Source organism: Euprymna scolopes, chromosome 46, assembly GCF_053919585.1.
Source record: "Euprymna scolopes isolate OS-2025 chromosome 46, ASM5391958v1, whole genome shotgun sequence".
Classification (NCBI taxonomy): Eukaryota; Metazoa; Mollusca; class Cephalopoda; order Sepiida; family Sepiolidae; genus Euprymna; species Euprymna scolopes.
The window spans coordinates 115868838-115881252 of record NC_136527.1 but is presented as its reverse complement, the minus strand read 5'-3'; the positions used below and the strand labels follow the sequence as shown (position 1 = coordinate 115881252).

General features: G+C 27.9%; 1 long non-coding RNA gene across 1 annotated transcript in view; it reads left to right on the top strand.

Moving 5' to 3' along the window:
• The window catches only part of LOC145270606 (uncharacterized), a 70630-nt gene extending 68598 nt beyond the window's left edge, over window positions 1-2032 (top strand). Inside the window, exon 2 of the long non-coding RNA XR_013865466.1 lies at window positions 1420-2032. This is a non-coding gene — a long non-coding RNA (uncharacterized LOC145270606). The remainder of the gene's footprint in view (window positions 1-1419) is intronic.
• The last annotated feature ends 10383 nt before the right edge of the window (window positions 2033-12415 follow it).

The following is a 12415-nucleotide window of genomic DNA, read 5'->3' as shown; positions in this document are numbered from 1 at the left end:
AGAATAATATGTTCTCTATAAATAAAAAAAAAACTTGACTGAACAGCAAGTCTTAAAAAACTTGTACTTACACCTAGAAGAATATGCTGTCTATAAGTAAAAAAAAAACTTGACTGAACAGCAAGTATTAAAAAACTTGTACTTACACCTAGAAGAATATGCTGTCTATAAATAAAAAAAAACTTGACTGAACAATTCTTTAAAAAAAATTGTACTTAAACCTTACAATTTACGGTTAAAAAAGTAAGACATTCATCTTGTCTTGATGAAAAAGTAAACAAATTTATTGATAAAAATTTTGAAAAAAAAACATGATTAAAATAATTTTTGTAAAACTTCAGTTTTTTTATGTTTTTGTTATTTTTTTATTATTTGTGTTCCCCTGTGTACTTGATATCCATTTGCTTGTAGTGCAAATATATTAAATCAGAAGTAAATTGCTTGCAAAGACATAATATATTAATTGATTAGCTTGTAGTGCAAATATATTAAATCAGAAGTAAATTGCTTGCAAAGACATAATATATTAATTGATTAGCTTGTAGTGCAAATATATTAAATCAGAAGTAAATTGCTTGCAAAGACATAATATATTAATTGATTAGCTTGTAGTGCAAATATATTAAATCAGAAGTAAATTGCTTGCAAAGACATAATATACTATACTTTATTGAACATAATCGTTTAACCAGTAAATGGTACGTTACAGTAATTAAATATTTATATCTCTGGATTATGAAAGTTAATATTAAAAGTACTGTATTCAAGAAAATCTAAAATCTGTTGAGTCTGATCTAGGCGGAAAAATCGTTACTTCCAAAAGTTTCAATTTTTGCAATTTCAAATTTATCATCCTAACACTACTATATATATATATATATATATATATATATATATATATATATATGTAGCAGAAGTAGCAATAACTAAAATGAGGGGAAAAAGAGCTTACCTCGGGTACGTCTGTTGTGTCACCAGTTGGGGGGAAAAAGAGAATTCCAAGATGGCGTCCGGGGGTTTTTATTAGCATTTACCCCATGCAACTCTCGGAAAATCACGTTTCTTTCTCATGTGATTATGCAAATGGATAATTCCCGGCCACTATAAAAGCAGGAAGCTAGAGACGAGTCGGAGTGTCCTGCAAATTGTGTGTCGGTGTTTCTGGCGATTGGAGTGTGTCTTCTTTTACCACGGTTATCACGGACAGGAATTCTTTCTCTTCTGGAGGTGGGCGATATTGACTATTTTGAAGTTGTACTGTTGCTGACAGAACATTTATATTTTTTTTGGCCTGCTACATTTTTGTTTCAATATATATATATATATATATATATAAGTACTGTTGAATAACACAGTGTCCTTGCTTAATTAGCTTTTTTGTAATTTTTCAAATTGTCTTTCTTGTTTCCTTATTTCTAGATTGATACAATCTCAACATGGGCAGAAGCAAGTTGGAAAATAAAAGAGTAAACCATTTACTCTTTATGGATGATCTGAAACTCTGTGGCTCTCTTGAAGACCTAGAATAATATGCTGTCTATAAATAAAAAAATTGAGTGAACAGCAAGTGTTAAAAAACTTGTACTTACACCTAGAAGAATATGATGTCTATAAATAAAAAAAACTTACTGAACAACAAGTCTTAAAAACAACAAGTCTTAAAAAACAACAAGTCTTACAAAACTTGTATTTACACCTAACAATTTACTGGACAAGTTTAAAAAGAAAAAAAACTTGTACTTACACCTAAAAGAATATGATGTCTATAAAAAATAACGTGACTGAAAAACAAGTCTTAAAAAAACTTGTACTTACACCTTACTAGAATATGATGTCTATAAATAAATAAAAACTTGACTGAACAGCAAGTTTTAAAAACAAGTCTAAAAAAAATCTGTATTTACACCTAACAATTTACGGTTAAAAAAGTAAGGCATTCATCTTATCTTGATGAAAAAGAAAACAAATTTATTGATAAAAATTTGGAAAAAAACATGATTAAAATAAATGTTAAAACATTCAGTAATTTTAAGATAGGTTTTTGAAATTTTTTGCATTTCCCCTCGGTTTGTTTGTTATGATATGATATTGTGTCTGTTACAACGCTCAGCTGAAACTGATGATTCTGGTCTCACCCAATCCATGCTTGACAGGAATTCCTGAGAATTCGGGCCAAATTATGCAAGCGTGCCTTCATATCGTTTTGTTTTTATGGAGATGGTGCATCATAGAATATGTGTTTGTTTCACGTTCATGATCACCAACTTGTTTCACATTCAGGATAAACTTGTAAGGACCTTTTGAATGGCGGGTGTCACAAACTTGTAGTCGTGTGTGTTTGTTTCACATTTCCGGTCATCAACTTGTAGTGGTACTCTTTTCCCACCACAAATAAAATAAAAATAAAATAAAACATGTGAAAGTAACGGTGTTTACTTACACATGTCTGGGTAGACAGTTTTTGCAAATTTCAAAGTTATTGAGACTGTTATTTTAATAAGAAAAAGCAGAGAGTGTCCTTTGTTTTTCTCGCTTATTTTTTGTGTAATACGATAAAGAAGATAAATGTCCTTGCATGTGGCCGACTGTCTGCATTATTTACCATGTGCATGCATGCATGTGGATGAGCGCTTCTCTGTCTGTGTGTGCATGTGATAATCATGTTTTGTCATGCTGGCGAAAAAATACAGAGCATGACATGAATAGAAAAATGAGTGAAGAGTGAGCATGAATTCATTTAAGTATTTCCAGGCGGTGTGAAAAAAGTTTTGAAAATTAAATCTTTTTTGAGCATGAATTGGTAGAGCCGTACACCCTATTATCACGTGGTATGCTTTTAACTACGTTTGCGAAAAAAAAACACAGTTTAAGTTTTGTTCCTTGCAGAATTTGCATGGGCGTATTTTTTAAAGCTTTGCGCCTCTGAATTTTTTTTGTTTGCTCCGTAATTGGGTTTTACTTAAATTATTTGTTATTTTTAGAACAAGAAGTGGATGAATTTTTAGGGGTGTTTAACCGCACAAGTTACAACACCATCTTGAAAGTCAGTCGAGTGTCTAGAAAATAATCAAGTGAATTTTACATTCGTCGAGTACAAAAAAAAACGGAAAACTCATGAAACAAATAATTACCCAAGAACACCAGAGAAAAAGTATTATTCGTTTTAAAAAAGGTAGACACATACATATTGAGTAATTACTTGATGACTTTATATTCGTTGATTAGCTTGTAATGCAAATATATTAAATCAGAAGTAAATTGCTTGCAAAGACATAATATATTATACTTTATTGAACATCATCGTTTAAGCAGTAAATGATATGTTACAGTAATTAAATATTTATATCTCTGGATTATGAAAGTTAATATTAAAAGTACTGTATTCAAGACAATCTAAAATCTATTGAGTTTAATCTAGGCGGAAAAATCGTTACTTCCAAAAGTTTCAATTTTTGCAATTCCAAATTTATCATCCTACTATATATATATATATATATATATATATATATACATTCAGACAAGTACTGTTAAATAACACAGAGTGTCCTTGCTTTATTAGTTTTTTGTAATTTTTCAAATTTGCAAATTGTCTTTCTTGTTTCCTTATTTCTCGATTGAATCTGTGTAAGAGTCGTCTTTTTGGTTGTTTGTAGCAAGCACTTTCTACTATGTTTCATCAGTCGTCTCCGGGCAGGTTTAATTATTGTCCGTTTAAAATCTGGATGCTTTTATACGCTTCAATTAAAATTATATTTAAATTTATTGAACTGGGGAAGAATCTCAAGTGTTAAAAAGATCATTTTTAACGTGTAAAGAACATGGCTACAATAAATATATAATGGTTTTAAAGTAAATTATTTGCAAAAACATAATATATTATACTTTATTGAACATCATCGTTTAACCAGTAAATGGTACGTTACAGTAATAAAATATTTATATCTCTGGATTATGAAAGTTAATATTGAAAGTATTGTAGCCAAGAAAACATACGAACTATTATGAGTCTGATCGAGAAAATCGTTATAAGTTCAATATATTTGTCTTCAGCACTTCATACATGTTTTTCTTATGTAAATACGAATATCATTTAGTTTTTAATAATAATTTGTAAGGTTACATTAAAGCATGTGTGTATATATATGTATATATATATATATATATGTGTGTGTGTGTGTGTAAAAATTAATAACTAATATGTATAACACAGGTCCCCTTTTATGATCATAAAGGCAACATTTGCACACAAATCGATGAGGTAGCAATGGTGTCCGTATTGGGATCAACCTTTAGCAACTTTTATATGTTCAACTGGAGAATAAACTATTTAAAAAAACGTCTATTTATGTTAGTGACGGTTACGACATTTTTATTCCTGCTGACAATAACAACCAAATTAAATTCAACCTATAGTATTCCATTTTGTGACGTTCTCATAGACTCCAGTTAAAATGAATGAATTACTTCTCCATATAAAAAGACTATTGCAACCAATTCCTGCATCGTAAACTTTAAAAGTGAATATTCCTACCGATACAAAACTACCATTATAAAAAACATTATTAATCGAGTCAAATAGATTTTTCAAAGAAAAGTTTAAATATATTATCAGTGTTATTTTATATAGACAAAGATTAAAAATAAAAATCGTTATAAGTCCAACATATTTGTCTTCTGCACTTCATACACGTTTTTCTTCCATATGTATACGAATATAATTTAAAGTTAACTTTTGTCTAAATGTGATTTGTCTCTATTTTTTCATTTTTCTTATCATTTTGTTTAAGCCAGGGATGGGGCATCCTACCAGATGCCAAACATACACCTGCTATTTTAGACACTCCAACCGAGAGATCTTTTTAAAATTCTTACCGTCCCTTTAAGTGCAATTGTTTGAATCTCCTTTGCACTTGGTTTACCTGGTATATTTGTAAGATAGTTTGTAATATTCTTTTTCATAAGTCTGGTTGCTCCTATAATTACTGGAATGATAGAGATCGTCTTAAGGTTCCAGTTTCTTTTCATGTCATACATAAGACCCTGGTATTTGGTAATCTTTTCCCTCTCAGCTCTGTTTAACCCAGCATCATTCGGGACACTAACTTCCCTGTATGTGTTTGCATATGTCGCAACATATGTGACTTCTCTGTAAAAGAAGAACCACATTCTACACAAGTATATGGTTTCTCTCCTGTATGTGTTCGCATATGTCGCAACAAAGATGATTTTCGTGCAAAAGAAGAACCACATACCTCACAAGAATGTGGTTTTTCACCTGTATGTGTTCGCATATGATTCACCAAATTTGAATTACATCTAAAAGAAGAACCACATACTTCACAAGAATGTGGTTTGTCTCCTGTATGTGTAAGCAGATGTTGCATTAAAGATGACTTTCGTGCAAAAGAAGAACCACATACTTCACAAGAATGTGGTTTGTCTCTTCCCTTTTTTTTTCATTTTTCTTAAACTTTTTTCTTCTAGGGGGTGGGACATCCAACCAGATGTCTGACATTTACCCCTATTTTAGTGAGTCCAACCAAGAGATCTTTTCAGGATTCACCGGGTATGCTTGCTATGTACTTTTTAAAGTTCTTTTTCATAAGCCCAGTTGCTCCTATGATGACTGGTATAATTGAAACGTCTTTTAATTTCCAATTTCGTTTCATATCATACATAAGTCCTTGATACTTTGTAATCTTTTCCCTCTCAACTCTGTTAAGCCCTGTATCATTGGGTACACTGACCTCTATTACGGTCGCTTTTTTGTTTGCTCTGTCCCAAATCACTATATCTGGTTTAACAGCTGCATTTTCAAGATATGTAGCAGTAGGGATTATGTAGTCATAGTGAATAGTGTAGTTGTCATTCCCAACTGTTCGTTCGGGTGTATGTTCCCAGGAGTTTTTACTACACTGAATGTTGTCTGTCTCCTGTATGTGTTTGCATATGTCGCAACAAATGTGACTTCTCTGTAAAAGAAGAACCACATACTTCACAAGAATGTGGTTTGTCTCCTGTATGTGTTCGCATATGTCTCAACAAAGATGACTTCCATGTAAAAGAATTACCACATACTTCACAAGAATGTGGTTTGTCACCTGTATGTGTTAACATATGTTGCAACAAAGATTATTTCTGTGCAAAAGAAGAACCACATACTTCACAAGAATGTGGTTTGTCTCCCGTGTGTTTTTGCATATGTCGCAATAAATTTGACTTCTGTGTAAAAGAATAATCACATATTTCACAAGAATGTGGTTTTTCTCCTGTATGTGTAAACATATGTCGCAATAAACTTGTCTTATGTGTAAAAGAAGAACCACATACTTCACAATAATGTGGCTTGTCTCCCGTATGTATTAACATATGTTGCAACAAATGTGGTTTCTGTGTGAAAGAAGAACCACATACTTCACAAGAATGTGGTTTTTCCCCTGTATGTGTTCGTATATGGTTTAACAAATGTGAATTACATATAAAAGAAGAACCACATATTTCACAAGAATGCGGTTTGTCTCTTTTTTTTTCATTTTTCTTAAACTTTTTCTTCTAGGGGATGGGACATCCAACCAGATGTCTGACATTTACCCCTATTTTAGTGAGTCCAACCAAGAGATCTTTTCAGGATTCTAGCCGTCCCTTTCAGTGCAATCGTTTGTATTTCACTTGCACTTGGTTAACCGGGTATGCTTGCTATGTACTTTTTAAAGTTCTTTTTCATAAGCCCAGTTGCTTCTATGATGACTGGTATAATTGAAACGTCTTTTAATTTCCAATTTCATTTCATATCATACATAAGTCCTTGATACTTTGTTATCTTTTCCCTCTCAGCTCTGTTAAACTCTGTATCATTGGGTACACTGACCTCTATTACTGTCGCTTTTTTGTTTGCTCTGTCCCAAATCACTATATCTGGTTTAACAGCTGCGTTTTCTAGATATGTAGCAGTAGGGATTATGTAGTCATAGTGAATAGTGTAGTTTTATTTCAATGTTTGTTTTCCATATTACTTTGTATATAGAAAGACAAACTTTATTTCAATGGGAAAAAACACAATTAAATAAAATTATTAATCTATAGTACGTGTTCGAATGTTCCACCATAAAAATGAGTTTTCACTAATAAAAACCACCTACATTTATTGCAGATATTTTTTATTTCTTTTCCCTTTGTTTCTATTTTACTTAAGCGTTGGTCTTTGATTTGTTAGTAAAATATGTTTTCATTTTATCAACTCGAATTTGTGCTGATTTTAGTTTTAGTGAATGTTTATTCTGTTGAGATAATAAAATTTGTATTCTTCTTAAACATTATCGATGTAGAATTTATTTGCATTTTTTATATTCCATGCATTTTCTTCCAAATATGAAGATCCATTCTTATCAAATAATTGATTTCTGTTGATTGCTGAAAACTCTGAAAATATAAAATGAATATATGAAATAGATTTCATGTGATATTATTTAATTTTTTTAACATATACTTATAAAAATGTGAACAAATTAGTTATTGTTAAAAAAAAATATAATTAGTATTTCTTCATGTAATATTTCTTTGTAAACAAAATGGATTTACAATTCTGAATTTTGGAGATGAGTTATGAATGCTTGTGTTATTTTGATTAATCAGACTATTATTCTTATCTATGTGTTATTAGCACAACGTTACGGTCGCTACACTCTGTAACCTTCTTCAGGTGTTGAAAGCATGATACTTTTTCTCTACTAAGAAAAAATGGGTTGGCTCTACATTACAGGAATTCTTACTGTGGGTTTGAGGGTGGGTGTGTAAATCATAAAAAATGTTCAAACATCATTATTATTGAAAAACAAAATATAATTAGTGCTTTTCCATGTAATACTTTGTTTGTAAAAACAAAAATATAATTAGTACTTCTACATAAGACTTGTTTGTAAACAAAATATAATAATTACTTCTTAATGTAATATTTGTTTGTAAACAAAATGAATTTACAATTTTAAATATTTGTGATGAGATGTGAATGCTTGTGCTATTTTGATTAATTGGACGTTTATTCTTTTCTTGAGTGTTTTAAGCACGACGTAAGTAAAAGATAAATTATATTTGCTTAAGTAAAAAATTAACTATATTTGCTAACGTAAAACATTAATTATATTTGCTAAAGTAACAGATTAATTATATTTGCTAAAGTAAAAAATTATTATATTTGCTGAACTAAAAGATTAATTATATTTGCTAAAGTAAAAAATTATATTTGCTAAAGTAAAAATAGTTTAATAATATTTGCTTAAGTAACAGATTAATAATATTTGCTAAAGTACAGGATTAATAATATTTGCTAAAGTAAAAAATTACTTTTATTTGCTAAAGTAAAAGATTATTAATATTTTCTAAAGTAAAATATCAATTATATTTGATAAAGTAAAAGATTAATTATATTTGCTAAAGTAGAAGATTAATTGTATTTGCTAAAGTAAAAGATTAATTATATTTGCTAAAGTAAAAGATTAATAATATTTGCTAAAGTAAAAGATTAATTATATTTGCTAAAGTAAAAGATTAATTATATTTGCTAAACTAAAAGATTAATTATATTTGCTAAAGTAAAAAATTATTATATTTGCTAAAGTAAAAGATTAATTATATTTGATAAAGTAAAAGATTAATTATATTTGATAAAGTAAAAGATTAATTATATTTGATAAAGTAAAAGATTAATTATATTTGCTAAAGTAAAAGATCAATTATATTTGCTAAAGTAAAAGATCAATTATATTTGCTAAAGTAAAAGATCAATTATATTTGTTAAAGTAAAAGATTAATTATATTTGTAAAAGTAAAAGATTAATTATATTTGCAAAAGTAACAGATTAATTATATTTGCTAACGTAAAAGATTAATTATATTTGCTAAAGCAAAAGATTATTTATATTTGTTAAAGTAAAACATTAATTATATTTGCTAAAGTAAAACATTAATTATATTTGATAAAGTAAAAGATTAATTATATTTGTTAAAATAAAACAGTAATTATATTTGCTAAAGTAAAAGATTAATTATATTTGCTAAAGTAAAAGATTAATTATATTTGCTAAAGTAAAAGATTAATAATATTTGCTAAAGTAAAAGATTAATAATATTTGCTAAAGTAAAAGATTAATTATATTTGCTAAAGTAAAAATATTTTAATAATATTTGCTAAAGTAAAAGATTGATTATATTTATATTTGCTAAAGTAAAAGATTAATTTTATTTGCTAAAGTAAAAGATAATTTAATTTGCTGAAGTAAAAAATTAATGATATATCTAAACTAAAAGATGAATAATATTTGCTAAAGTAAAAGATTAATTATATTTGCTAAAGTAAAAGAATGATTATATTTGCTAAAGTAAAAGATTAATTATATTTGCTAAAGTAAAAGAATGATTATATTTGCTAAAGTAAAACATTAATTATATTTCCTAAAGTAAAAGATAAATTATATTTGCTAAATTAAAAGATTAATTATATTTGATGAAGTAAAAGATTAATTATATTTGCTAAAGTAAAAGATAAATTATATTTCCTAAAGTAAAAGATAAATTATATTTGCTAAATTAAAAGATTAATTATATTTGATGAAGTAAAAGATTAATTATATTTACTAAAGTAAAAGATAAATTATATTTGCTAAAGTAAAAGATAAATTATATTTGCTAAAGTAAAAGATAAATTATATTTGCTAAAGTAAAAGATTAATTATATTTGCTAAAGTAAAAGATTAATTATATTTGCTAAAGTAAAAGATTAATTATATTTGCTAAAGTAAAAGATTAATTATATTTGCTAAAGTAAAAGTAGTGGTGGGACGATTAATCGGAATCGGAATCGTTAATCGTAAGAATCGTGTATTTTGGGAGGTATCGGAATCGGAATGTTAAAAATACCTTAATTTTCCGATTCCTTCATTACGATTCTTTTAGTCTGATTTTGAAAAAAAGAAATTCATTATTAACAGGGCAATGCTTAGTGCCCCTCCCTTACAAGGTTCATTCATTCAGATCTATTGTAATCAAAACTACAAAAGAGTTAACTTGAAAAGAAGTATGCAGGGCTCTACATTGCGAGTAAAAATTAAAAAAACGCTTATCTTTTTGGCGATTGTTTTTTTTTACTGACAAATCTTCTAATAGTGAGTGAAAATGCTTTTTCAACTTATATTTTCTTAAATTAAAACGAGCAAAGTCAAATTATTTAAACAGTAAAAGGTTTAATAGAACAATATACTTTTTTTCTTTTTTTAAAAGAAAGCTTTTGAAAGAAATATCTCTAAAATGAAATTGATCACGTTGTATTATTTCGCAAAGTTTTGACAGTAGTCGGTTTCTTTTGAAGTTTAAAAAAAATCGACCCCATACCTATCTCTTCCAAACCTAAAGTTATTAAATAACCCCTTCGTTAATTTAAAGGGTAATTAATTCAATTCAGTCAAGTTTTTTTTTAATTTCATTGAAATAAAATCCATTATTTTTTTTTTCTCCAGAAAGATAAAACCCTGAATTTGATTATATTAAAAGCAGAATAATATAATCTTTTTTCTAGAATTTTAAATTGAAAATTAAAAGTGTTTTGCGCAGGTTTTTGCCGAACGAAAAAGAAATTAATATATATATTTTTAAAAGGTTTTGTAATCAATTAATTTTTATGTCTAAATAATATTTACGATTAATTAAATAATTCCATTTAAAAAAGTATTTATAAATAGAATTTTACTAAGGACTTATAGTTTAGCAATATTGAACCGCATCAACCATGTGTGAATTGAACACAGTCAAACAAAAAAAAAATTCAAAAGAAAATGCGGGTTTGTATTACTGTACATATAGATTCGAAAAAGTTGTCAAAAAACAAATATATAACAAATAAATGTTATCAAAGGCAAGATAAGTTATTTTTCTACCTAACTGGATATATTTTTCGGGTTTTAATTCAATGTAACATGTTTATTCAGCTCGAAAAGCATACAGTGTTTACCGATGTATTGGAAAATTCAAAATGGCGCCCGACACTCTCTTTAACACGGTAAGTTCAGGAAAAGATGATATAAATAGTAAACTATACAAAATACTGCTGGAAACTCGCTCAATATATGTTACCGTGACATATTTTGACATATATTCGGTGTTTTTTTAATAGTATTTTGTCTAGTTTATTATTTATAACACCTTTTCCCGAACTTACCATGTTAAAGAAAGTGTCGGGCGCCATTTTGAATTTTCCAATACATCGGTAAACACTGCATGTTTTTCGAGCTGAATAAACATGTTACATTGAATAAAAACAAAATAAATTACCCAGTTTGGTAAAAAAGTAACTTATCTTGCCTTTGATAATATTTGTTTGTTATATATTTGTTTTTTGACAACTTTTTCGAATCTATGTGTACAGTAATACAAACCCGAAAATGCATATTTGCATTTCATTATGTAAACTTTTATACATTGGTTTCAAAAATTAAATTCTATAAGTTTTTTTTGTTAACTACCGGTTGGTACAATTTACCGCCCCATCCCTTTATATTTTTTCTTTTTGTCTTTTTTAGCGGATTATTTTCAATTAATTATCCAAATAAGTGACTAGCTTTAAAACAAAATTTAATAGTAAATTATTTGTTTACAGATAAACTGAATTTTCTAATATGGCCCAAAGTCCAAAAAAAAGTCTTTTTGAAGATGATGAGCTGAAAGCCATTTGCAAAGTCTGTCAAATTAAAATATCGTGAGGAATAAAACTAGGCACCGCCAAAACTGGGGAGGCAGGTCAGTACTTTTTGACGGACCGTCTTTTTAAAAATCTACCAAAAATCAGCTAATTATCCGATCAATACGAAATTTTCAGCGATTATTAGGAGAAGAATGAACTTTATAACAGTGTACTTATTTTTCATAAACGATATTTATATATATATTTTTTTTGCTTACAAAACCCCCCCTTGTTTTGAAGTGGGAACAAATATGCTTAAAATAATCATCTGAAACTGAACAAAACATATTGTGTTGTTGTAAGGGACAGAATTATAGATTAAAAAAAAAATTGTTTGCATACCTTATTTTGACGTCTGAATATCAGAACTTTGATTGTGTTTAATTATCCCGCTTTTGAGTTTTGAAGTGTGAAATTCGGTGAATATGTTAAGTAAAATAATTAATTTAAGTTAAGCAAAACAAAACAAAAATTTTTTTTAATATTTATACGAAAAAAGCCATTTTAAAATTTTTGATAAATAAATTAACAATTTTTTTTTAGCGAGCCGAATAATGCATGACCATTATTAAACAGGGCATGCTTTGAATAATCGATGTAAAAAAAAAAATTCGATAAATATTGTGCCGTTTGTGTTAAAAATAGCATCATTTTTTTCGATCTCGTTTGAAAACGTTTGCCGCCTTT